This window comes from Macaca thibetana, chromosome 11 (genome assembly GCF_024542745.1).
Source record: "Macaca thibetana thibetana isolate TM-01 chromosome 11, ASM2454274v1, whole genome shotgun sequence".
Taxonomy (NCBI): Eukaryota; Metazoa; Chordata; class Mammalia; order Primates; family Cercopithecidae; genus Macaca; species Macaca thibetana.
Genome location: NC_065588.1, coordinates 91,783,296 through 91,809,535, shown reverse-complemented (window position 1 = coordinate 91,809,535; position 26,240 = coordinate 91,783,296). Strand labels below are relative to the sequence as shown.

The following is a 26,240-nucleotide window of genomic DNA, read 5'->3' as shown; positions in this document are numbered from 1 at the left end:
ATGTATTGTGGATTGATTTTTTTTTTTTTTAAATCCTTTAGTATCATTTTAATAAGGTCCAGGCGAGAGGTGAGGCCAGCTGGACTTCCTGGGCCAAGTGGGGACTTGGGGAAGTTTCCTGTCTTACAAGAGGTTTGTAAAATGCACCAATCAGGAACTTTCCTGTCTTACAACAGGTTTGTAAAATGCACCAATCAAGAACTTTCCTGTCTTACAACAGGTTTGTAAAATGCACCAATCAGTGCTCTCTAAAATGCACCAATCAGCACTCTGTAAAATGCACCAATCAGCAGGAGTCTAAAAGAGGCCAATTATGAGGAGGATTGAAAAAAGGGCACTCTGATAGGACAGAAACGGAACATGGGAGGGGACAAATAAAGGAATAAAAGCCAGCCACCCCAGCCAGCAGCGGCAATCTGCTCAGTTCCCCATTCATGCTGTGGAAGCTTTGTCCTCTTGCTCTTCACAATAAATCTTGCTACCCCTCACTCTTTGGGTCCATGCCGTCTTTAAGAGCTGTAACACTCACGGCAAAAGTCTGCAGCTTCATTCTTGAAGTCAGCAAGACCACGAACCCACTGGCAGGAACCAACTCCAGACACATCTTGTGGGCCCATCCGAGATATTGCCATGCGGTGAGTACCATCAGACCCCTTTCACTTGCTATTCTGTCCTATTTTTCCTTAGAAATCAGGGGCTAAACCCTGGGCATCTGTCAGCCAGTTAAAAGCAACTAGCTTGGCTGCTGGACTTAAGACATGGGTGTTAGACTTTCTGGGAAAGGGCTCTCTAACAACCCCTGACTCTTTGGAGTCGGGAGTATTGGTTTGCCTGCAACCAGCTTCTGCTTTTCCCGCACTTCTGGGCTGAGCCGAGGGTTGACAGAGAGGAAAGCCATTCAGCTCCAGGGTCTGGACAAAAAGTTGGTTGATCCTGTAGCCATGAGCGGAACTCTCCAAGTGATGTCACCCAAGCGAGACTCACCCATCTATCGCCCATCTATCCTATCTATCCTGACCCTTGCCTCCTGGGTCCTAATGCCTGTCAGACAAACTTCCTCTCTCTTTTCCAAGGCTAGTCCTGATTCTAAAAAACACTCCCTGTCCCTGGTGTTCCTCTAGTTTCTCCTATAAGGATGATTTCTAATATAAATTTCGGGACTCTGCTCCCTTTTTTAGGCACCTGGGCTCACCAATCAGAAAGACATAATTTTTGCCCGAAGGAGGGGTACTATCTGGAATTTTAGGATCCCTTATCATTCTAGCAGGCCTAACAAAGGTTATTCCTGAAGCTAGGATATGGGGAGCCTCAGAAATTATAGACTCCAAAATTGTGGGGATGTCCTTCCTATTCATATGATGAGAACTGAGGACAAAAGGTGTCATTCTTCCAACCCTGGAGATCCCTTCCCTCCCTCAGGGTATGGCCCTCTACTTCATTTTGAGGCATATCATCTTTATAGCACAAGGGTAAGGTCAATACCAACAGGAGAAAATGCTTAGGACTTTAACTAACAGGTTTTTGAGAATGCATCGGTAAGGGCCACTAAATCCGACCTTCCTCGGTCCTCTTTGTGATCTAGGAGGAAACCTAGTGTTTTCACTGTTGCTTCGGTGAGCACAACCATTCTGAACAGCAAAGTCCAGGGACCGTTGTGGGTTCTTGGGCGGGGGGACAAAAAGCAGATCAAAACCAGGGGTGGTTTTTTCTTTCAGATGGGAAACATTCAGGCATCAACAAGCTCACCCTTGAAATGCATCCTAAGCCATTGGGACCAATTTGACCTGCAAACCCTGAAAAAGAAGGGCTTCTTTTCTTCTGCACTACAGTCTGGCCCCAATATTCTCTCTCTGATGGGAAAAAATGGCCACCTGAGGGAAGTATAAATTACAATGCTTTCCGGCAGCTTGACCTTTTCTGTAAGAGGGAAGGCAAATGGAGTGAAATAACTTATGTCCAAGCTTTCTTTTCACTGAAGGATAATCCACAACTATGCAAAGCTTGTGATTTATATTCCACAGGAGGGCCTCTCAGCTTACCCCCATATCCTAGCCTCCCTACAGCTCCCCTTCCTATTAATGATAAGCCTCCTCTAATTTCCCCCACCCAGAAGGAAACAATCAAAGAAATCTCCAGGGGACCACAAAACCCCTCGGGCTATCGGTTATGTCCCCTTCAAGCTGTAGCGGGAGGGGAATTTGGCCCAATCCGGGTACATGTCTTCTTCTCCCTCTCTGATTTAAAGCAGATCAAGGTAGACCTGGGGAAGTTTTCAGATGATCCTGATAGGTATATAGATGTCCTACAGGGTCTAGGGCAAACCTTCGACCTCATTTGGAGAGATGTCATGCTATTGTTAGATCAAACCCTGGCCTTTAATGAAAAGAATGTGACTTTAGCTGTAGCCCGAGAGTTTGGAGATACCTGGTATCTTAGTCAAGTGAATGATAGAATGACAGCTAAAGAAAGGGACAAATTCCCTACCGGTCAGCAAGCCGTCCACAGTATGGAACCCCACTGGGACCTAGACTCAGATCATGGGGACTGGAGTCGTAAACATCTGTTTACCTGTGTTCTAGAAGGACTAAGGAAAATTAGGAAAAAGCCCATGAATTATTCAATGATGTCCACCATAACTCAGGGAAAGGAAGAAAATCCTTTTGCCTTCTTCGAGTGACTACAGGAGGCCTTAAAAAATATACTCCCCTGTCACCCAACTCCCTTCAGGGTCAGTTGATCCTAAAAGATAAGTTTATTACCCAATCAGTCACAGATATCAGGAGAAAGCTCCAAAAGCTAGCCCTGGGCCCTGAACAAAATTTGGAGGCATTATTAAACCTGGCAACCTCGGTGTTCTATAATAGGAACCAAGAGGAACAGGCTGAAAAGGAAAAGCGAGATTAGAGAAAGGCCGCAGCCTTAGTCATGGCCCTCAGACAAACAAACTTTGGTGGTTCAGAGAGGCCAGAAAACAGAGCAGGCCAATCACCTGGTAGGGCTTGTTTTCAGTGTGGTTTGCAAGGACACTTTAAAAAAGATTGTCCAATGAGGAACAAGCTGCCCCCTCGCCCATGTCCACTATGCCAAGGCAATCACTAGAAGGCACACTGCCCCAGAGGACAAAGGTTCTCCGGGCCAGAAGTCCCCAACCAGATGCTCCAACAACAGGACTCAGGGTGCCTGGGGCAAGCGCCAGCTCATGTCATCACCCTCACTGAGCCCTGGCTAAGTTTAACCACTGAGGGCCAGGAAATTGACTTCCTCCTGGACACTACCGTGACCTTCTCAGTGTTAATCTTCTGCCCCAGACGGTGACCCCAAGGTCTGTTACTATCCGAGGAATCTTGGGACAGCCTGTAACCAGGTATTTCTCCCACCTCTTTAGTTGTAATTGGGAGACTTTGCTCTTTTCACATGCCTTTCTTGTTATGCCTTAAAGTCCCACATCCTTATTAGGGAGGGACATATTGGCCAAAGCTGGAGCTATTATCTATATGAATATGGGGAACAAGTTACCCATTTGCTGTCCCCTTCTTGAGGATGGAATCAACCTGAAGTCTGGGCATTGGAAGGACAATTCGGAAGGGCAAAAAAATGTTCGCCCAGTCCAAATCAGGCTAACAGACCCTACCACTTTTCCTTATCAAAGGCAATATCCCTTAAGGCCTGAACTCATAAAGGATTACAGGACATTGTTAGACATTTAAAAGTTCAAGACTTAGTAAGAAAATGCAGCAGTCCCTGCAACATCTCAATTCTAGGAGTACAAAAACTGAATGGTCAGTGGAGACTAGTGCAAGATCTTAGACTCACCAGTGAGGCAGTAATTCCTCTATATCCAGTTGTATCCAACCCTTATACCCTGCTCCCTCAAATACCAGAGGAAGCAGAATGGTTCACTGTTCTGGACCTCAAGGATGCCACCTTCTGCATTTCCCTGCATTCTAACTCCCAGTTTCTCTTTGCCTTTGAGGATCCCACAGACCACACGTCCCAACTTACGTAGACAGTCTTACCTCAAGGGTTTAGGGATAGCCCTCATCTATTTGGTCAGGCACTGGCCCAAGATCTAGGCCACTTCTCAAGTCCAGGCACTCTGGTCCTTCAGTATGTGGGATTTACTTTTGGCTACCAGTTTGGAAGCCTCATGCCAGCAGGCTACTCTAGATCTCTTGAACTTTCTAGCTAAGCAAGGGTACAAGGCATCTAAATTGAAGACCCAGATATGCCTACAATAAGTCAAATATTTAGGCCTAAACTTAGCCAGAGGAACCAGGGCCCTCAGCAAAGAACGAATACAGCCTATACTGGCTTGTCCTTGCCCTAAGACATTAAAAGAGTTGCGGGGGTTCCTTGGGATCACCAGCTTTTGCCGACTATGGGCTGGATACAGTGAGATGGCCAGGCTACTCTATACTCTAATTAAGGAGAATTAGAGGGCAAATACTCATCTAGTAGAATGGGAACCAGAGGCAGAAACAGCCTTCAAAACCTTAAAGCAGGCCCTAGTACAAGCTCCAGTCTTAAGCCTTCCCACAGGACAAAACTTCTCTTTATACGTTACCGAGAGAGCGGGAATGGCTCTCAGAGTCCTTACTCAATCTCGTGGGACAACCCCACAACCAGTGGCCTACCTAAGTAAGGAAACTGATGTAGTAGCAAAAGGCTGGCTTCACTTTTTACAGGTAGTTGTGGTGGTGGCCAGCTTCGTATCAGAGGCTATCAAAATAATACAAGGAAAGGATCTCACCATCTGGACTACTCATAATGTAAATAGCATACTAGGTGCCAAAGGAAATTTATGGCTGTCAGACAACTGCCTGCTTAGATACCAGGTGCTACTCCTTGAGGAACCAGTGCTTCAAATACGCATGTGTGTGGCCCTCAACCCTGCTACTTTTCTCCCAGAGGATGGGGAACCAATCAAGCATGACTGCCAACAAATCGTAGCCCAGACTTATGCCACCCGAGAGGATCTGTTAGAAGTCCCTTTAGCTAATCCTGACCTTAACCTATAGACCTATGGAAGTTCATTTGTGGAGAATGGGATACAAAGGGCAGGTTATGCCATAGTGAGTGATGTAACAGTACTGGAAAGTAGGCCTCTTCCCCCAGGGACCAGCACCCAGTTAGCAGAACTAGTGGCACTTACCCAAGCCTTAGAACTGGGAAAGGAAAAAAGAATAAATGTGTATACAGATATCAAGTATGCTTATCTAATCCTACATGCCCATGCTGCAATATGGAAAGAAAGGGAGTTCCTAATCTATGGGGGAATCCCCATTAAATACCACAAGGGAATCATGGAGTTATTGCACACAGTGCTAAAACCCAAGGAGGTCGCAGTCTTACACTGCCAAAGCCATCAAAAAGGTGAAGGAGAAAAGGCAGAAGGAAACCATTGGGCAGACGCTGAGGCCAAAATTGCCGCCAGGCAGAACCTCCCATTAGAAATACCTATGGAAGGACCCTTGGTATGGAACAACCCCCTCTAAGAGATTTAGCCCCAGTATTCCCCAACCAAAACAGAATGGGGACTTTCACAGGGGCATAGTTTTCTCCCCTTGCAGTGGTTAACGACAGAAGAGGGAAAGGTACTCATACCTGAAGCCAGCCAGTGGAAAATACTTAAGACCCTCCACCAAACTTTTCATATGGGTATTGCGAGCACTCATCAAATGGCCAAATCCCTATTTACAGGGCCAGATCTCCTCCAGACCATCTGACAAGTAGTAAAGGCCTGTGAGGTGTGCCAAAGGAATAATCCCTTGGTCCATCATAAGGCCCCTCTGGGGGAACAAAGAATAGGGCACTATCCTGGAGAGGACTGGCAGTTAGACTTTACCCATATGACTAAGTCAAGCAGATTTCAATACTTGTTGGTCTGTGTTGATACCTTTACAAATTGGATAGAAGCCTTCCCTTGCAAGAAGGAGAAGGCTCAGGAAGTGGTTACAGTCCTAATTCATGAATAATTCCTAGATTTGGGCTTCCCTAAAGCTTACAAAGCAACAATGGTTCGGCTTTTAAAGCCACGGTAACTCAGGGAATTTCCAGGGCGCTAGGGATACAATATCACCATTACTGCACCTGGAGGCCACAATCCTCGGGGAAGGTCGAGAAGGCAAATGAAACACTTAAGAGGCACTTAAGGAAACTAACACAAGAAACTCATCTCCCATGGCCTACTGTGTTGTCCATGGCCTTGTAGAGAATCCGAAATTATGGCTCAGTTCATATGAAATGCTGTATGGACAACCTTTTCTCACAAATGACCTCCTACTTGATCAGGAAATAGCCAACTTGGTCAAGGATATAACTGAGAGGAGCCGGGCACATTCCTCAGCCCCGGGCTCAAAACAAACAAGCCCAGTACAAACACACCCCATCCTCCCATCTCACCACATATCGCCACATATCTCTCAAACTTCCTGAGCCCAGTACAAACACATCCCATCCTCCCATCTCACCACATATCGCCACATATCTCTCAAACTTCCTGGGCCCAGTACAAACACCACCTAGAAAGTCTCCGATAAGGAGACAGCCGTTCAAAGTTTTACTGAAAGCTCGGGAACCAAAAGAATTCCTTTGTTCCCCTGTAACTTTCGGGCTATAAAAAGCAAACACTCGCATTGTTCGGGGCCCTCTTGTATGCTGTGTAATGGAGGGACCAAGTTTGAACTTGTCATAAAGATCCTTGCCGCTTGGCTTTGACTCTGGACTCTGGTGGTCTTCTTTGGGGAACAGAGGGTCTGGGCATTACATCTGGGGGCTCGTCCGGGATTCCCCAAGCCCACCAGACCCCTGGTCAACGGATCTGCTAGGATCGATCTACTGATAGGTGAGCTGGCTCATCTCCGTTTGTCTGTCTGTGTCTGTTCTGAATCTGAATTTGTCTGTCTGTGTCTGTTCTGAATCTGAATTTGTCTGTCTGTGTCTGTTCTGAATCTGAATCTGTGACTCGCGAGGTCTGAAACTGGAGCTGGCACAGTCCTGGCGGACGCGCTATAGGACGACCAGCGGAGACCGGTGGGAGACGTCCCCTGGGTCTCGTCTGATCTGCACTGCCCCGAGCGCCGGTTTGGGGCTTGGGCAGTAGCTGTCTCTGATCTGAACTGCCCCGAGCGCGTTTGCGGTTTGGGCAGTAGCTGTCTCTGATCTGAACTGCCCCGAGCGCGTTTGCGGTTTGGGCAGTAGCTGTCTCTGATCTGCACTGCCCCGAGCACCAGTTTGGGGCTTGGGCAGTAGCTGTCTCTGATCTGAACTGCCCCGAGCGCGTTTGCAGTTTGGGCAGTAGCTGTCTCTGATCTGCACTGCCCCGAGCGCTGGTTTGGGGTTTGGGCAGTAGCTGTCTCTGATCTGAACTGCCCCGAGCGTGTTTGCGGTTTGGGCAGTAGCTGTCTCTGATCTGAACTGCCCCGAGCGCGTTTGTAGTTTGGGCAGTAGCTGTCTCTGATCTGCACTGCCCCGAGCGCTGGTTTGGCGTTTGGGCAGTAGCTGTCTCTGATCTGAACTGCCCCGAGCACGTTTGCAGTTTGGGCAGTAGCTGTCTCTGATCTGCACTGCCCCGAGCGCCGGTTTGGGGTTTGGGCAGTAGCTGTCTCTGATCTGAACTGCCCCGAGCGCCGGTTTGGGGCTTGGACAGTAGCTGCCTCTGATCTGCACTGCCCCGAGCGCGTTTGCAGTTTGGGCAGTAGCTGTCTCTGATCTGCACTGCCCCGAGCGCTGGTTTGGCGTTTGGGCAGTAGCTGTCTCTGATCTGAACTGCCCCGAGCGCGTTTGCGGTTTGGGCAGTAGCTGTCTCTGATCTGAACTGCCCCGAGTGTGTTTGGGGTTCGGGCAGTAGCTGTCTGACCTGAACTGCCCCGAGCGCCGGTCTGCGGTACTAAATATCATTAATAAGTCAGATCAGATTTCCTTTGCAGGGATTCAAACACATATTCCTTTACAGGAAGAGACTACAAATTATTACAGGATGGGTAATACCCAGAGCACTCCCCTATCTCTCTTTACAAATAATTTCAAAGAAGTAAGAGCAAGGGGCCATGATCTTGGTATGGAAATCAGGAAAGGAAAGCTAATTACTCTGTGTCGCTCCGAATGGCCCGCCTTTGATGTAGGGTGGCCACCCGAAGGGACCTTCCGACCTGCGGTCATCACTAGGGTAAAGTCCAAGATTTTCCTACCTGGGCGTGCGGGCCACTTAGATCAAATCCCATATATTCTCATATGGCAGGACCTTGTTGAGAACCCGCCTCCTTGGCTGTCCCCTTTCCAATTAGCCTCTGAACCCTGTAAGGCACTGGTTGCTCGACCACTAAAATCCAAGCAACCAACTGCCCCCCCCATCCTGTTCTACCTGATAGCGGGGACCCATTGTTCACAGAACCCCCTCCGTACCCCTCCGGGCCCCAGGCCCCGACCCCCCGGACTGAGTCGCGGGAGGGAGCAGGCGGAGGGGAGGCGGCCGGCACACATGGGCCCGCTGACAGGGAAGGTAACTTTGAAGGGCCAGCGGGGCGGACGCGAGGGCGCACTTCGCGGGCTAGCCCCCCCCAGCCACCTGACTCCACGGTGGCTTTACCCCTTCGGGAAATAGGACCCCCAGATGACACAGGAATCCCCAGGCTCCAGTACTGGCCATTCTCCACCAGTGATCTGTATAACTGGAAGACTCAGAGTGCTCGGTTTTCAGACAACCCCAAAGATTTACTGGCTTTACTGGATAGTGTCATGTTCACCCACCAGCCCACTTGGGATGATTGCCAGCAGCTCCTCTGAATCTTGTTTACCACGGAAGAGCGAGAGAGAATACAGGTAGAAGCTAGAAAGCTGGTCCCGGGGGACGACGGTCAACCGACTGCCAACCCCGACCTCATAAACGCGACCTTTCCTCTGACCAGGCCAGTGTGGAACTACAACACGGCAGAAGGTAGGGGACGGCTACACCTTTATCGCCAGACTCTAATGGCAGGTCTCCGGGCAGCTGCTCGCAAGCCCACTAATTTGGCTGAAGTATATTCTATTCTGCAGGGAAAGACAGAGAGCCCAGCCACCTACTTAGAAAGATTAATGGAAGCTTTTAGACAGTACACCCCCATAGATCCAGAGGCTCCAGGAAGTCAGGCAGCTGTTGTAATGTCTTTCGTAAATCAGGCAGCCCCAGATATTAAACGAAAACTCCAAAAATTAGAAGACTTGGAAGGAAAGCGGATTCAAGACCTCCTTCAGATAGCCCAGCGGGTTTACAATAACAGAGATACTCCAGAGGAAAGGCAATTTAAGGTCACTGAAAAAATGACCAAGGTCCTGGCAGCAGTGGTACAGAAAGAGCATCTACAGCCAGAGTACACCCAACCTAGGCGGCCCCCCAGGCATGATAATCTGAGAAAAGACCAATGTGCCTACTGCAAGGAGGCTGGCCACTGGGTAAGAGACTGCCCCAAAAAGAAACAACGAGGACAGGGACCCCCTAGGTCTACACCCGTACTAGTCACTCAAGATGAAGACTAGGGAAGACGGGGTTCGGATCCCCTCCCCGAACCTAGGGTAACTTTGCAAGTGGAGGGGTCCCCAGTCCAGTTCTTGGTCGACACGGGAGCACAGCACTCAGTCTTAGTTAAAACCAATGGGAAATTATCCTCCAAGTCCTCGTGGGTACAAGGGGCCACAGGAGTTAAGAAATACCCATGGACAACACAAAGGACAGTAAACCTCGGAGCCAAGAATGTAACCCATTCTTTCCTGGTCATCCCTGAGAGCCCCTGTCCCTTATTAGGGAGAGACCTGCTAACTAAAATGGGAGCACAGATCCATTTCCTCCCTGAAGGGCCGGTCGTGACCAACTCCCACAATCGGCCCATGTCCGTCCTGACTATAACCCTAGAAGATGAGTACCGGCTCCACCAGGAGCAAGCGGCCCCTGACCAGGACATAGCAGCCTGGCTCCAGCAATATCCAGAAGCTTGGGTGGAAACGGGGGGCTTAGGACTAGCAAAACACCATCCTGCCTTGTTTGTTGAACTTAAGCCTGAGACAGACCCCGTGCGGGTACGCCAATACCCGATGCCCCTAGAGGCCAAGAAAGGAATTGCCCCGCATATCCGCCGGCTCCTTGACCAAGGGGTCCTTCGCCCATGTCACTCGCCCTGGAATACTCCATTGTTGCCGGTACGAAAACCTAATAGTGGAGAATACAGACCTGTACAAGACTTAAGAGAAATCAATAAGAGAGTTGTGGGCATACATCCAACTGTGCCTAACCCGTATACCCTCCTGAGTACCTTAAAACCTAAACATCAATGGTACACTGTTTTAGATTTGAAAGATGCTTTCTTCAGTTTGCCTTTAGCCCTTCAGAGCCAAAAGCTCTTCGCCTTCGAGTGGAATGACCCTGATAGAGGCATAAGTGGCCAATTGACATGGACCAGGCTGCCGCAGGGATTTAAAAACTCTCCTACCCTGTTCGATGAGGCCCTCCATGAAGACCTGGGTGAGTACCGACGCAAACACCCTGAAATAACTTTACTGCAGTATGTTGATGACCTCCTAATTGCTGCTGAGACCCAAGAAGCTTGCATCCAAGGGACCAAGGGTCTCTTACAAGCTCTGGGGAATCTGGGCTACCGAGCCTTGGCAAAGAAAGCCCAAATCTGTAAGCCAGAGGTAACATATCTAGGGTACCTGCTTAAAGAAGGGCAGCGCTGGTTAACAGACGCCCGGAAACAAACTGTTCTGCAGATCCCCAGGCCACAATCCACCCGACAAGTGAGGGAATTCCTGGGGTCAGCGGGATTTTGCAGACTATGGATACCTGGGTTCGCAGAACTGGCTAAACCCTTGTATCAGGCAACCCGGGGGCAGCAGCCATTTAATTGGACAGACGAAGCCGAGTCGGCTTTCCAACAGATTAAAACCGCCTTACTCTCTGCGCCTGCACTGGGGCTACCTGATGTTACCAAGCCCTTCCACCTATATGTGGATGAGAATACGGGTGTCGCCAAGGCGGTACTAACTCAGAACTTAGGCCCCTGGCGGAGGCCAGTTGCCTACCTGTCAAAGAAGTTAGACCCAGTGGCTGCCGGGTGGCCCCCTTGTCTCCGAATGATTGCGGCCACGGCTCTGATGGTGCAAGATGCTGATAAACTTGTCATGGGACAGGAACTGCGGGTCGTTACTCCACATGCCATCGAAGGTGTACTCAAACAGCCACCTAATCGATGGATGAGTAATGCCCGGCTCACCCACTACCAAGGACTACTACTAAATCCTCTCAGGATAACTTTCCTGCCCCCAACGACCTTAAACCCTGCCTCGCTGCTGCCCAACCCGGACCTGGACGCCCCACTCCATGACTGCACCGAGATACTAGCTCAGGTGCACGGAGTTCGAGAAGACCTGCAGGACCGCCCACTTCCTGATGCCGACCTCGTCTGGTTCACTGATGGGAGCAGCTTCATGCATCAAGGCCAGAGGTACGCTGGAGCGGCAGTGACTTCAGAGACTGAGGTAATCTGGGCGGAACCCCTGCCCCCGGGGACATCGGCCCAGAAGGCTGAACTGATAGCGCTCACCCAAGCTCTTACCTTAGGGGTGGGGAAGAAGCTGACAGTATATACAGACAGCCGATATGCTTTTGCAACGGCGCATATACATGGGGCCATTTACAGGGAGCGAGGGTTACTGACGGCTGAAGGAAAAGAGATAAAAAACAAGCAAGAGATCCTAGCCCTGCTAACAGCCCTATGCAGGCCAGAAAAGTTAGCCATTGTGCATTGCCCAGGGCACCAGAAACCAACTACTCCAACTGCTCAAGGCAACTTTCTGGCAGACCAAACTGCAAGGAATGTGGCAAAGGCTCCCAGCCAACTCCTTACACTCCAGCTCCCTGACCCGGGCCCCCGGGACTTGCCATATTTCCCTGAGTATTCAGAACAAGATCTCCAGTGGATAGACAAACTTCCCCTGAAACAAGTCCAGAATGGGTGGTGGACTGATACTAATGACCAAACCATCCTACCAGAAAAATTAGGACAACAGGTGTTAGAACACATCCACCGAACCACCCACCTGGGGGCCCGGCGGATGATAGACCTGATCAGACGCTCCAAGCTCAAAATCAGACATAAGCTGAGACGGCCAGCAGTATCGTGACCAGTTGCAAAGTCTGCCAGCTTAACAACGCATACCCCCAATCTCAAGCTGCAACAGGAACAAGGCTCAGGGGAACCAGGCCCGGTATCTACTGGGAAGTAGATTTTACTGAAATAAAGCCAGGAAAGTACGGGTACTGGTACTTACTTGTCTTTGTAGATACTTTTTCAGGGTGGACTGAAGCATTCCCAACCAAAAGAGAAACTGCTCAGGTCGTAGCAAAGAAAATTCTGGAAGATATCCTTCCCAGGTATGGCTTCCCCGTCCAGATAGGGTCAGATAACGGGCCCGCTTTCGTCGCTAAGGTAAGTCGGGATTTGGCTTCCATCCTTGGGGCAAATTGGAAACTCCATTGCGCTTACAGGCCCCAGAGTTCAGGACAGGTAGAAAGGATGAATCAGACCTTAAAAGAGACCTTAACTAAATTGACTATGGAGACTGGCGCTAATTGGGTAGTCCTTCTCCCCTACGCTCTGTTCCGGGCCCGTAATACCCCTTACAGACTGGGCCTTACCCCTTATGAAATCATGTATGGTAGACCCCCACCCCTAGTTCCCAGCCTAAAAGATGATCTACTCAAGTCTGAAACAGAAAATGTCTCTGAACTCTTATTTTCCCTACAAGCCTTGCAGAAAATTCATCAAGAAATCTGGCCCAAGCTGAAGGAACTATATGAGACGGGTCCCCCGCCGACACCCCATCCGTACCAGCCAGGAGACTGGGTCCTGGTCAAGCGACACTGACAAGAGACCCTAGAACCCAGGTGGAAAGGACCACTCCAGGTACTCCTAACCACACCCACCGCCCTAAAGGTAGAAGGCATCGCGTCGTGGATCCACTACACCCACGTCAAGCCGGTGGACCCAACCTCCGACCTCCTGGGACCAATCACGGCAGCGGCTGAAGCACCGGACACATGGACTGTGGACAGAGCTAAGAACAACCCCTTAAAACTCACCCTGCGCCGACAGCATAGCTCACTGCAAACATGCAGTTAGGTAGTCTGACTCTAACGTTAGTCGCCCTAGTGACCGCTGGAGAAAACATAAAGCCAGCTCCTAACCCCTTTGTCTGGAGATTCTGGCTTTATGAAAACCAAACCCACCCTGGGCAACCTCATAAGCCCGGGAAATTAGTGGCCAGTGCAGATTGCCCCTCCACAGGGTGCAATAGCCCAATTTTACTAAATTTTACCGATTTCCCAATAGCCAAACCAGTGGCACCAATGATATGCTTCGAGTATGATCAGACTCAATACAATTGTAAGCACTATTGGTGGCACCAAAGTGCCGGCTGCCCTTATAACTATTGTATCGTCCATAAATACCAATGGTGGGGTGAAAAAGAACAGATAGATCCCAGATGGCCCTTCCATTGTAGACGAGATGGAGACCTTTCATATACATGGATAGTTAGAGACCCCTGGAACTCCCGCTGGACCACGCCTCAACACGGGGCTGTATACTACTCCTCCGCCTCCACATGGCCTAGCAGTCACCTCTATCTGTGGCGGGGTCTAGTGCAGGTACGGCCCCTGGTCCATGGAAATATCCAGCGACAAGAAAACCGCCTGACACAAGATTTACGTCCTTTTTCCTGGTTAAAATTATTGCAAGAAGGATTAGAACTTGCTAACCTTACAGGACGTCACAGCCTGTCTGGCTGCTTTCTGTGTGCCACTCTAGGGCGTCCACCGCTAACCGCTGTCCCCCTGCTATGGGGATCCTCTACCTCCGCCCTAGCTAACAACCACCGAAACCTCTCATATGCCCCTATCCCTAACGTGCCACTATACCTAAACCCCAGTCAAGAAAAGTTTCCCTACTGTTTCTCAGGAACTAATTCCAGCCTCTGCAACATCACTGCATTGCCCCCTAATATCACCTTAAGGGCTCCGTCAGGCATATTCTTCTGGTGTAATGGAACATTATCTAAAAACCTATCAAGCCCCTCTGTTACCAACCTACTGTGTCTTCCTGTCACATTAGTTCCCCGGTTGACTCTACTCACTGCCGGAGAGTTCCTAGGGTATACCGGTAACTGGACCAGTGCTGTTATTCACCCAGTCCCTAGACCGAGACCTGCACGAGCCATATTTCTCCCCCTCATTGCAGGAATCTCCCTCACCGCATCCTTCATGGCAGCCGGACTGGCGGGGGGAGCCTTAGGTCACACCCTCATAGAAAGTAACAAGCTGTACCAACAATTTGCCATTGCTATGGAGGAGTCAGCTGAGTCCCTTGCCTCCCTCCAGCGGCAGCTCACGTCCCTAGCACAGGTAACCTTACAGAACCGGAGGGCCTTAGACCTACTCACTGCTGAAAAAGGGGGTACGTGTATGTTCCTAAAGGAAGACTGTTGTTTCTACATAAATGAATCAGGACTTGTGGAGGACCGGGTCCAACAGTTACGCAAGTTAAGCACAGAAGTAAGAACACGGCAGTTTGCTTCAGCTGCAGACCAATGGTGGAACTCATCTATGTTTTCTCTGTTAGCCCCCTTCCTTGGACCCCTGCTGAGTCTTCTATTTCTGCTTACCGTAGGACCTTGTGTTGTTAACAGAATTTTGCGGTTCGTTAGAGAAAGGTTTGACACTGTACAACTCATGGTCCTCAGAGCCCAATACCAACCTGTAGACGCTGAAACAGAATCAGACTTGTAAGACCCAAGATTGGCTCTAGAGATACCTGAAAAGAAGGGGGGAATGAGAGGAGCCGGGCACATTCCTCAGCCCCGGGCTCAAAACAAACAAGCCCAGTACAAACACACCCCATCCTCCCATCTCACCACATATCGCCACATATCTCTCAAACTTCCTGAGCCCAGTACAAACACATCCCATCCTCCCATCTCACCACATATCGCCACATATCTCTCAAACTTCCTGGGCCCAGTACAAACACCACCTAGAAAGTCTCCGATAAGGAGACAGCCGTTCAAAGTTTTACTGAAAGCACGGGAACCAAAAGAATTCCTTTGTTCCCCTGTAACTTTCGGGCTATAAAAAGCAAACACTCGCATTGTTCGGGGCCCTCTTGTATGCTGTGTAATGGAGGGACCAAGTTTGAACTTGCTGCTTGGCTTTGACTCTGGACTCTGGTGGTCTTCTTTGGGGAACAGAGGGTCTGGGCATTACATAACTTCCTTGGCAAAATAGCAACAAAACCCTAAAAACCTACCCGAAGGATGTCGCAGAAACAAGGGAACAGAATTGTTCCAACCGGGAGATCTAGTGTTGGTCAAGTCCATCCCCTCTACCTCCCCATCGATGAATTCCTTGTGGGAAGGACCAAACTTAGTAATCCTCTGTACCCCCACTGCAGTTAAGGTGGCAGGAGTGGAATCTTGGATTCACCACACCCAAGTTAAACTTTGGACACTCCCTGAAGAACCTGTGGGACCGTCAGCTCAGGAGTTCCAAGATCAGCCAGACCAGCCTCAATACACCTGCGAACCATTAGAGGACTTGCATCTCCTATTTCAGAAGTAAACATCCCAGACTAAAAAGGCCCCTATAGCTGATCCTGAGGAAAAACCCCTTCCTACTTAAAAAGATAAGTGGACTGGGAGCGGTGGCTCACGCCTGTAATCCCAGCACTTTGGGAGGCTGAGAGGGGCGGATCACGAGGTCAGGAGATCGAGACCATCCTGGCAAACACGGTGAAACCCCGTCTCTACTAAAAAAAAAATACAAAAATTAGCCGGGCGCGTTGGTGGGCACCTGTAGTCCCATCTACACGAGAGGCTGAAGCAGGAGAATGGCATGAACCTGGGAGGTGGAGCTTGCAGTGAGTGGAGATCGCGCCACTGCACTCCAGCCTGGGCGACAGAGCGAGACTCCATCTCAAAAAAAAAAAAAAAAGATAAGTGAAAACCTACATAATCTTTAACACTTCTCCTTTCCCCTTTAATGGAATCCTTTTACTGTTTTATCACATTGTTAAGCAGTATACTAACCATACTCTTTGCAGTAGGACCATATACTGTAGCTTCTGCCGGGACAAAAATCCTAATCACATCAACCTTTTTCTATCATCCTTCCCTCTAACAGCAATTTACTCCTACTTTTAACTCAGATTGAATAAAATGACCTCATCTTCCTGGGGACCCTCTTTACCTTCCTACTAACTCTTTGCCTATCTATCCCTCCTGCTTCCTTGGATACCCCACATAGTCGCCCCTCCCCTTCCACTAGCTCCTAATTACCTCTACAAGAGTCTCAACTTAACCCACTCTCTGTTAAACCAGTCCAATCCTTCCCTGGCAAACGACTGTTGGCTTTGTATCTCTCCATCAGCCACTGCTTACGTTGCCACTCCCATTCCCGCAAACAAAAAAAAAAAAAAAAAAAAAAAAAAAAGTTTACTAACTTAACCTACCACCCCCGTTATGAAAGAAGAGACCCTTTACAACTTCTAAATATGTAATCATTAGCCGACTTCCTCATCTCTGATAGGACCAAAATTACTCTAATAGGATGCACAATCTAGCTTTTACGTCCTTACGTTTCCAACCTCACCTATTACACGAGCAATGAAAAGCCCATACACGGCCCTGTAACCACGAATACTGTCTTAACTTTCCAGGCCCCTATATGCATCCAACGCAACCTGTTATCAGGCCTGCCCCTGGGGTGCCTACTATCCCATCAGTGTAATTACACCCTACAACTTCAAGCCCCAACTGATCATAGTAACTTCTGAGTCACCCAAACACCTCCATTCAGATGGCTTGTTCGCTTCTCAGGGCTTCCAAAAATCACCTCCTCCCTGCTTAACGAACAGTCCAGGTTTTGTAATGGCAAACATACTCCCTGCATGACCATTCACTCCTGGACCCCCTACAGCAGCGCCCCCACCACTAGTGAATGCCTTCTCATCCCCTCTTTCAATCACTCTCTCAAATGGTTCCTAGTAGATACAAAATGGTTTTTTTCTCCAATGGGAAAATAGAACACAGGGAGCCACTCAGTTTGCTCCTAACACCTCTTTCCAGCCACTTACTAGAGCTACCTTAGCAAGTACTCTAAGAGTATGAGAAAATGAAAACAACAAACTCACACACCTTTTTAACATACACAGCCAGTTCTGTCTACCCAGCCAAGGCATATTCTTCTTACATGGAACTTCAACCTATATCTGCCTCCCCACCAACTGGACAGGCACCTGCACCTTAGGCTTCCTAAGTCCCAACATTGACATTGCCACAGGAAATCAGACCCTATCAGTGCCCCTCAAAGCTCAAGTCCGTCAGCACAGGGTCATACAACTAATACCCCTACTTATAGGGTTAGGAATGGCCACAGCTACAGGAACCGGAATAGCCAGTTTATCTACTTCATTATCCTACTACCACACACTCTCAAAGGATTTCTCAGACAGTTGGCAGGAAACAACAAAATCTATCCTTACTCTACAATCCCAAATAGACTCTTTGGCAGCAGTGACGCCAAAACCACTGAGGCCTAGACCTCCTCACTGCTGAGAAAGGAGGACTCTGCACCTTCTTAGGGGAAGAGTGTTGTTTTTACACTAACCAGTCAGGGATAGTATGAGACACCTCCTGGCATTTACAGGAAAAGGCTTCTGAAATCAGACAAAGCCTTTCAAACTCTTATGCCAACCTCTGGAGTTGGGCAACATGGCTTCTCCCCTTTTTAGGTCCCATGCCAGCCATCTTGCTATTACTCACCTTCGGGCCCTGTATTTTTAACCTCCTTGTCAAATTTGTTTCTTCCAGGATTGAGGCCATCAAGCTACAGATGGTCTGACAAATGGAATCCTAAATGATCTCAACTCACAACTTCTACCAAGGACCCCTGTACCGACCCACTGGCTCTTTGACTGGCCTAGAGAGTTCCCCTCTGGAGGACACTACAACTGCAGGGCCCCTTCTTCACCCCTATCCAGCGGGAAGTAGCTAGAGTGGTCATTGTCCATTTCCCAACAGCAGTTGGGGTGTCCTGTTTAGAGGGGGCATTGAGAGATGAGGCCAGCTGGACTTTCTGGGTCGAGTGGGGACTTGGGGAACTTTCCTGTCTTACAAGAGGTTTGTAAAATGCACCAATCAGTGCTCTGTAAAATGCACCAATCAGCAGGATTCTAAAAGTAGCCAATCATGGGGAGGATTGAAAAAAGGCACTCTGACAGGACAGAAACGGAACATGGGAGGGGACAAATAAGGGAAGAAAAGCTGGCCACTCCAGCCAGCAGCAGCAACTCACTCAGGTCCCCTTCCACACTGTGGAAGCTTTGTTCTTTTGCTCTTCACAGTGAATCTTGCTACCACTCACTCTTTGGTTCCGTGCCATCTTTAAGAGCTGTAACACTCACTGCAAAGGTCCGCAGCTTCATTCTTGAAGTCAGTGAGACCACGAACCCACTGGCAGGAACCAACTCCAGACACACTGGGAGCAACAAGAAAGTTACGTGTGCTCAGTTCAAGTTTCTCATGCTCTCTTTTTGTAGAAACTGGGGTCTCACTATATTGTCCAGGCTAGTCTTGAACTCCTCACCTCAAGCAATCCTCCCATCTTGGCCTTCCAAAGTGTTGGAATTGCAGGCATGAGCCATGGCATCGGCCTTTAAGTTTCTCTTTTTTTTTCTTTTTTTTTTTTTTTTCTGAGATGGAGTCATATTGGGATTCAATCAGGCTGGTGGGAAAAATATTAGTTATGATAGCCACAAAACCTTTTTGGAAGGCCTGAGGGTTTTCATATGACTTCGGTAATAGACCAAGCTGAAAGCAGCCTGGTCCCATTACCTTTAGTTAAATAAATTAGAGTAGTAAACAGCGGGATGTGGGGAAGTTATCTAGTTAACTTGTTTACTCATGTGGTCTTAAGCCTTAAGCCTTTGATGTATGCTTTTTACTGGGGATGTCCACGATGTCAATTACCCTCTAACTGTGTTGAGTCAAGCTTTTGTTAACTAATCTTAATGAATTAATGCAAGCCTGCCGAGCCGATAGAGGCCGGACCCCACTGACAAACCTCTCTTGGTGTGCAGGCTGTCGGTCGGAGTTATCTGTGTGTCAGTGCACGTGCTATTCATCTGTCGTTTGGGCCAGGGTAATGCCCTCTTGTGAGGAGCAATACCTCAATTGGTGCCCCGTGTGAGGAAAGTCAGGGGTCTGCAGAAACAGACCCCCCCCCACAGTTGGAGCCCCTTGTAAGGCAACCTGTGAAAGAAGTGTGAGGAACGCGACGGACCCCTGGAGGTGAAGAAGGACCGCGCGGTCAAGTCAGTGAGTCATCAGTAAGTTGTTGGTGCCCACTCTAGGTTACCAAGTTCTGGGGGAAGTTGGTTCAAGTTGAGTTTTCATTATGGGACAACAGTTATTAGCTCAACAGAAACAGTATATAGACGTGTTAAAAGATTGTTGCTTAAGGCTAGTGGAGCATCAGTTTCACAGGCTCAATTAAGGGACATAATAATACAAACTGCTGTAATCCCAAACCCATGGTTCCCAGAAGGAAGGACAGATGTAGAACTCTGGAACAAGTAGGGAGAAGTCTTAAACAACATCAGGCACAAAGGCAACAGGTCCCAGTAAAATCTCTAACGTTATGGGCTTTCATTAGAGCAGCCCTGGCTCAGTCACACACAGAAGTGCCTAAAAAGGGGAAGGAGGAGGAAAGGGCACCTGCCTTATTACCTCCTCTTCCCTGGGCCCTAGTATCACTGGGTGGAAATAACAAAGAGGAAACAGAGATTTTACCTGAGCCTCCTCCTCCAATAGATAAGAAAAAAAATCAGGGATAGGCTACAGCTATCAGTCCCTATCTTAAGCAGGCCAAATTAAAAGGAGAGCTTTTAGCCTGCCCGGTAATGCAACATTAATGAGGCAATCAGGGACATAAAGAAACAAGAAAAAGCATTAGAGGCCGGAGCCGCAGGGCGAAGCGGGAAGTAGAGGGATGGAAAGGCTCAGCAGTAAGGAAGCTCGCAAACACGGAGCTGGGGGATGCTCCTGGAAGCTGGGCCTGCCAGGCGGCAGTAGCAGCGGGGAGCCAGGCCCAGTGCCACTAAGTTAGCCTGCTGGGGCGGGGCAGCAGGCCGGAGCGCAAGAGTCCGCCCAACCGGGGACAGCCGCGCCCTACGCAGGGGGAGGGAGCGGCACAAGCGAAAGAAGTGGCACAAACTCAAAGCGGCCGCTGACTCAGGGCCCGCAGGCTCAGCTCTCTAGCTCTCTAGGCAGCCCAGGGCAAGATATTGTGTGTCCCTTGTATACAAAGGACTTTCCAGATTATAATTCTCTGCTAAGATTTAAGTAAAATGTGGCCGGGCGCGGTGGCTCACGCCTGTAATCCTAGCACTTTGGGAGGCCCAGGTGGGCGGATCAAGAGGTCAGCAGATCCAGAGACCATCCTGGCTAACACGGTGAAAACCCGTCTCTACTAAAAATACAAAAAATTAGCCGGGCGTGGCGGCGTGCTCCGGTAGTCCCAGCCGCTGGGGAGGCTGAGGCAGGAGAATGGTGTGAACCCAGTCTGGGCGACAGAGCAAGACTCCGTCTCGGGGGAAAAAAAAAAAGTAAAACGTAAGAATTTGAAAAACCTGTTTCTGATCATGGCAACTGTTATCTCTCTCCTACCCTTAAGTGATTTTCTCAAAAACCAATTTAAGTAAAACAGTAAACTCTAAAGGGAGAGACATTACAAAAGGTCCATGAGTTAGTTCAGGAGCAATTAAAAGCAAACTTTGCTCCCCAGTAGAAAAAGGTTTCCTAATTGCAAGGTTATTCATTTTTTATTTATGTATTTATGTATTTATTTATTTTTTGAGACGGAGTCTTGCTCTGTCACCCAGGCTGGAGTGCAGTGGCCGGATCTCAGCTCACTGCAAGCTCCGCCTCCCGGGTTTAGGCCATTCTCCTGCCTCAGCATAACTGGGACTACAGGCGCCCGCCACCTCGCCCCGCTAGTTTTTTTTTTTTTTTTTTTTTTTTTTTTTTTGTATTTTTTTAGTAGAGACGGGGTTTCACCGTGTTAGCCAGGATGGTCTCGATCTCCTGACCTCGTGATCTACCCAAGGTTATTCATTTTATGGGTAACATTCTACTACCAGCCCTTGGAATTTACCTATTTTCATCATTCCCAAAAAGTCTGGTAAATGTTTTAGCTACAAAAATAGTTCAGTCCCCAATACCTAATGCTTTAACACTTGACTGATGGGTCTGGTAAACATGGAAAAGCGGCAGTCTGGTGGAGACCACACGATTCAATCACTCTATCTGGGTTTACTAGCACTCAGAGCTGAGATTGGGGCTCTGATTTTGGGCTTAGAAACTTTTTCCACTTAGCCCATAAATATAGGTAGTGATTCTGCATACTCTATTTATTACAAAACCTTGAAACAGCTTTAATTAAGTTCACTTTGGAGCCAGCCCTGTTTACCCTTTTTCTCCATCTTCGGTAATTGCTAGATCAATATATACGTCCTATTTTTTTTTTTTTGAAACCGAGTCTTGCTCTGTCCCCCAGGCTGGAGTGCAGTGGCACGATCTCGGCTCACTGCAAGCTCCGCCTTCCGGGTTCACGCCATTCTCCTGCCTCAGCCTCCCCAGTAGCTGGGACTACAGGCGCCCACCACCAGACCCGGCTAATTTTTTTGTATTTTTAATAGAGACGAGGTTTCACCATGTTAGCCAGGATGGTCTCGATCTCCTGACCTCGTGATCTGCCTGCCTTGGCCTCCGAAAGTGCTGGGATTACAGGCTTGAGCCACTGCGCCCGGCCCACAACCTATTTTTATTACACACATTCGAGCCCACAGCTCTGCCTGGCCCACTGGCTTATGGCAATGATCAAGCATACCTTCAGGTTATGACATTCCTGCTAGACCAAGCCACCCAATTGCATCAATTTTCCCACCAAAATTGGAGAAACTTATCTAAACAATTTCAACTTGCCCAGAGGCTGGCTAAACAAATTATCCTACAATGTCCAGATTGCCAGCTCACAGGCATGTCCCCTCCTTCAACAGGTGTTAACCCTAGAGGATCAGAACCTAATCAGTTGTGGCAAACAGATGTTATACACATCTCTGAATTTAGGAAACTAAGATATGTGCATGTATCCATCAATACTGAGAGGTGAAGCCAGCTGGTCTTCCTGGGTCCAGTGGGGACTTGGAGAACTTTTCTGTCTTACAGCACTCTGTAGCTAGGATCGTAAAACGCACCAATCAGCACTCTGTAGCTAGCAAGAGGATTGTAAAATGCACCAATCAGTGCTTTGTAAAATGCACCAATAAGCGCTCTTTAAAACATACCAATCGATGCTCTGTAAAACGCACCAATCAGCACGGGTCTAAAAGCCACTTGCAGGGAGGATTGATAAAAGGGCACTCTGATAGGACAGAAGCTGAACATGGGAGGGGACAAATAAGGGAATAAAAGCTGGCCACCCCCTAGCCAGCAGTGGTAACCTGCTGGGGTCCCCTTCCATGCTGTGGAAGCTTTGTTCTTTTGCTCTTCACAATAAACCTTGCTGCTGCTCACTCTTTGAGTCCGTGCCACCTTTAAGAGCTGTAACACTCACCATGAAGGTCCACAGCTTCATTCTTGAAGTCAGCAAGACCATGAACCCACTGGAAGGAACCAACTCCAGACACACTACCAACACTCATTTAATTAGTGCACATGCTTTGCCTGGAGAGTCTACTCGATATGTCACTAAACATCTTCTTTTAACTTTTGCATTTACGGGGCACCCCACAAAAATTAAGACTGATAATGGTTCAGCTTATACCAGCTCACAATTTCAATAATTTTGTCACATGTGGAATATCCAACATTCCACAGGCATCGTATATAACCCCCAAGGACAGGCAATAGTAGAACGAGCACACTTCACCCTTAAAAATATGCTCAAAAAACAGAAAAAAGGGAATATAGGTAAGTACCCTGCAACACTACTGGCATGAGCCTTATTCAACCTTAATTTTTAAAATTTAGATGACAAATTTCAATCAGCTGTAGAAAAGCACTTTGCTAAAACCTCTCAAGGCATAAAACCTGCAGTTTTATGGAAAGACGTAAACAGTAACAAATGGTGGGGTTCAAGTGAATTATCAACATGAGAAGGAAAGTATGCTTGTGTCCACACCTAGAGAGAGAAAAGGAAAGAATGAGTAAGAAAAAGACTAGAAAAGACAGAGATCAGAGAAAGACACACAAAGAAGGACTAAGGAGAGAAATAAAGTAAGAAGAAGGGAAAGAAAATATTAAGAAATATTTTCGTAATATTATATAAAAATTAATACAAAAATTATAGATATAAGAATGCACCTTTAGTAAAGAAGGTTATAAAACATAGTCAGAAAGGTAAGGCATGTTGAAGATTGTCTGTGAAAGTCGTGAACAATGTTATAAAAAGGAATTTATGCAGGAAATGTATGATTTTTGTTTTGAAGGTCTAAAGTTTTAAAATGTTGATTGTAAAAATATTCTGTGTGTAAACATATTGATTAAAGTTAAAAAAGTATCATCCAGTTTTTTTGTAAACTAGACATTAAAATAAAGAACAAGTTTTTCTTAAAGCACTAACCTGCTCTTTAAAGAATGTAAAAAGTCTCTTAGCACAGGCACCACCCCTAGGAGGCTAAACCAGATAATTTATTCATTTTTAATTCTCTCACTTTGCCTACTACCTATAGCTGCTACACTCTATTAAGCTCATCTCTTAAATCTGCCTTTTTTCAGCCCTGTTATCTAAGCAGTTACTACCTTTCCAGCTTCTAACGACGTCACTGCCTGGCTGGAAGGAGTTAACATACCCCCAGTGGGGTTCCTTAATAATGGCACACATCAAACTAAGATGCCAAGTAACACTACAGGTCACTCTTTGACTAGAAAAGAATGTTGCTGATTGTACTCACGATTGTTTTGTGTTATTTGTTAATCCTAGGATGCAAAGCCAGAATAAGAGCAGTGACCCCCTCACCTGACAAACCTGTGGCTGCACATATCTGCGCTCTCTGATCAAAAAACTTGATGTAGAAAACAAAAAAGGGGGAAATGTTGGGATTCGATCAGGCTGGTGGGAAAAATATTAGTTATGATAGCCATAAAACCCTTTTGGAAGGACTGAGGGTTTTCATATGACTTTGGTAATAGATCAAGCTGAAGGCGGCCTGGTCTCATTACCTTTAGTTAAATAAATTAGAGTAGTCAACAACGGGATGTGGGGAAGTTATCTAGTTAACTTGTTTACTCATGTGGTCTTAAGCCTTAAGCCTTTGATGTATGCTTTTGACTCAGGAAGTCCACAATGTCAATTAGCCTCTAATGGTGTTGACTCAAGTTTTTGTTAACTAATCTTAATGAATAAATGCAAGGCTCCCGAGCTGATAGAGGCCAGCCGCAATGACAAACCTCTCTTGGTGTGCAGACGGTTGGACACTCAGCAGGACTGGCAACACAAAATATCTGTGTGTCAGTGTCCTTTTTATTCATCCGTCATTTGGGTCAGGGCCTGCGGGCAGACCCCCGCAGCTAATGCCCTCTTGTGAGGAGCAATACCTCAGAGTCTCACTTTGTCACCCACGCTGGCATGCAGTGGTGAGATCTTAGTTCACTACAACCTCTGCCTCCTGGTTCAAGCGATTCTTCTGCCTCAGGCTCCTGAGTAGCTGGGATTACAGGCATCTGCCACCATGCCTGGCTAATATTTGTATTTTTAGTAGAGACAGGGTTTCACTATGTTGGTCAGGCTGGTCTCAAACTCCTTACCTCAAGTGATCCACCCACCTTGGCCTTCCAAAGTGCTGGGATTACAGGCGTGAGCTACTGCACCCCATCAAGTTTCTCTTGATCCAGAAATTCCAAGCTTACGCTTTTGGTGACTGAGGATCACTAAGACAAAAGGCATGAATGGAATCAACTGGTCTTGAGGTTCTGCATAGAACCCTGGTATAAAGCTGTTTGGGGATCAGAACCAACAGATCTCTAATATTCTTTGGTCTGAAAACTGGCAGCAGCTGGTGAGACAAAGGTAGGTAATTTTTAAGGTGCTCAGATGTTTTCGAGGAGCTGATCTTTGGCAGTTCATATCTCTAGGTGGGTATGGGTGGAAGCTGGAAGTGGCTGAGATTCTTCGGTACTCTTTTAAAACAATTATGATAATTTGCATGTAAGGTTCACCATTTTAAAGTTTACAATTCTGTGGTTTTAGTATATTACAGGTCATCAACCATCACTACTACCTAATTACACAACATTTTCATCAACCCAAAAAGAAACCTTTTACTGATTAGCAGTGACTCTCCGTTTCTCCCTCCCTCAATCCCTGGAAACCACTTATTTACTTTCTGTCTCAATGGATTTGCCTATTCTGTATATTTCACATAAATGGAGTCATGCAATTTGTGGCTTTATGTCTGCTTCCTTTCACTTAGCATAATGTTTTCAAAGTTCATCTACATTGCAGCATATATCAATACTTCTTTCTGTTTTGAGGCTGAATATATTCTGTTGTGGCCAGGCATGGTGGCTCACGACTATAATCCCAGCACCTTGGGAGGCCAAGGCAGGCAGATTTGTTTGAGCTCAGGAGTTCAAGACCAGCATGGGCAACATGGTGAGACCCTGTCTCTACAAAAAAACACAAAAATTACCTGGGCATGGTGGTGCACACCTATAGTTGCAGCTACTCGGAGGGCTGATTTGGAAGGATCACTTGAGGCTGGGAAGTTGAGGCTGCAGTGAGCCGAGATCGTGCCACCACACTACAGCCTGGGGGACAGAGCGAGACCATATCTCAAAAAGAAGTAAAAAATATGTATTCAATTATATGGATATGCCACATTTTGTTTATCCACTCATCAGTTGATGAACATTCAGGTTGTTTCTACTTTTTGACTTTTGAATGATATTCCTATGAACATTCCTGTGCAACTTTTGTTGTGGACATCTTTTCATTTCTCTTGGGTATCTATATAAGAGTACCATTGGTAGGTATCTTCATCTGTTTGGGCTGCTGTTAACGAAATGCCTTAGACTGGGTAATATATAAAGAACAGAAATTCATTTTCTCATAGTTCTGGAAACTGGGAAGTCCAAGGTCAAGTCACCAGCAGATT

The 26,240-nt window shown here is 47.6% G+C and overlaps 1 protein-coding gene and 1 long non-coding RNA gene across 2 annotated transcripts in view; both read right to left on the bottom strand.

Moving 5' to 3' along the window:
• Nucleotides 1–8,353, bottom strand: part of LOC126930317 (uncharacterized) — a 590,715-nt gene extending 582,362 nt beyond the window's left edge. Inside the window, exon 1 of the long non-coding RNA XR_007717564.1 lies at nt 8,337–8,353. This is a non-coding gene — a long non-coding RNA (uncharacterized LOC126930317). The remainder of the gene's footprint in view (nt 1–8,336) is intronic.
• Nucleotides 1–26,240, bottom strand: part of METAP2 (methionyl aminopeptidase 2) — an 817,888-nt gene that overhangs the window by 57,033 nt on the left and 734,615 nt on the right. The gene's annotated exons all lie outside the window — the stretch shown is intronic.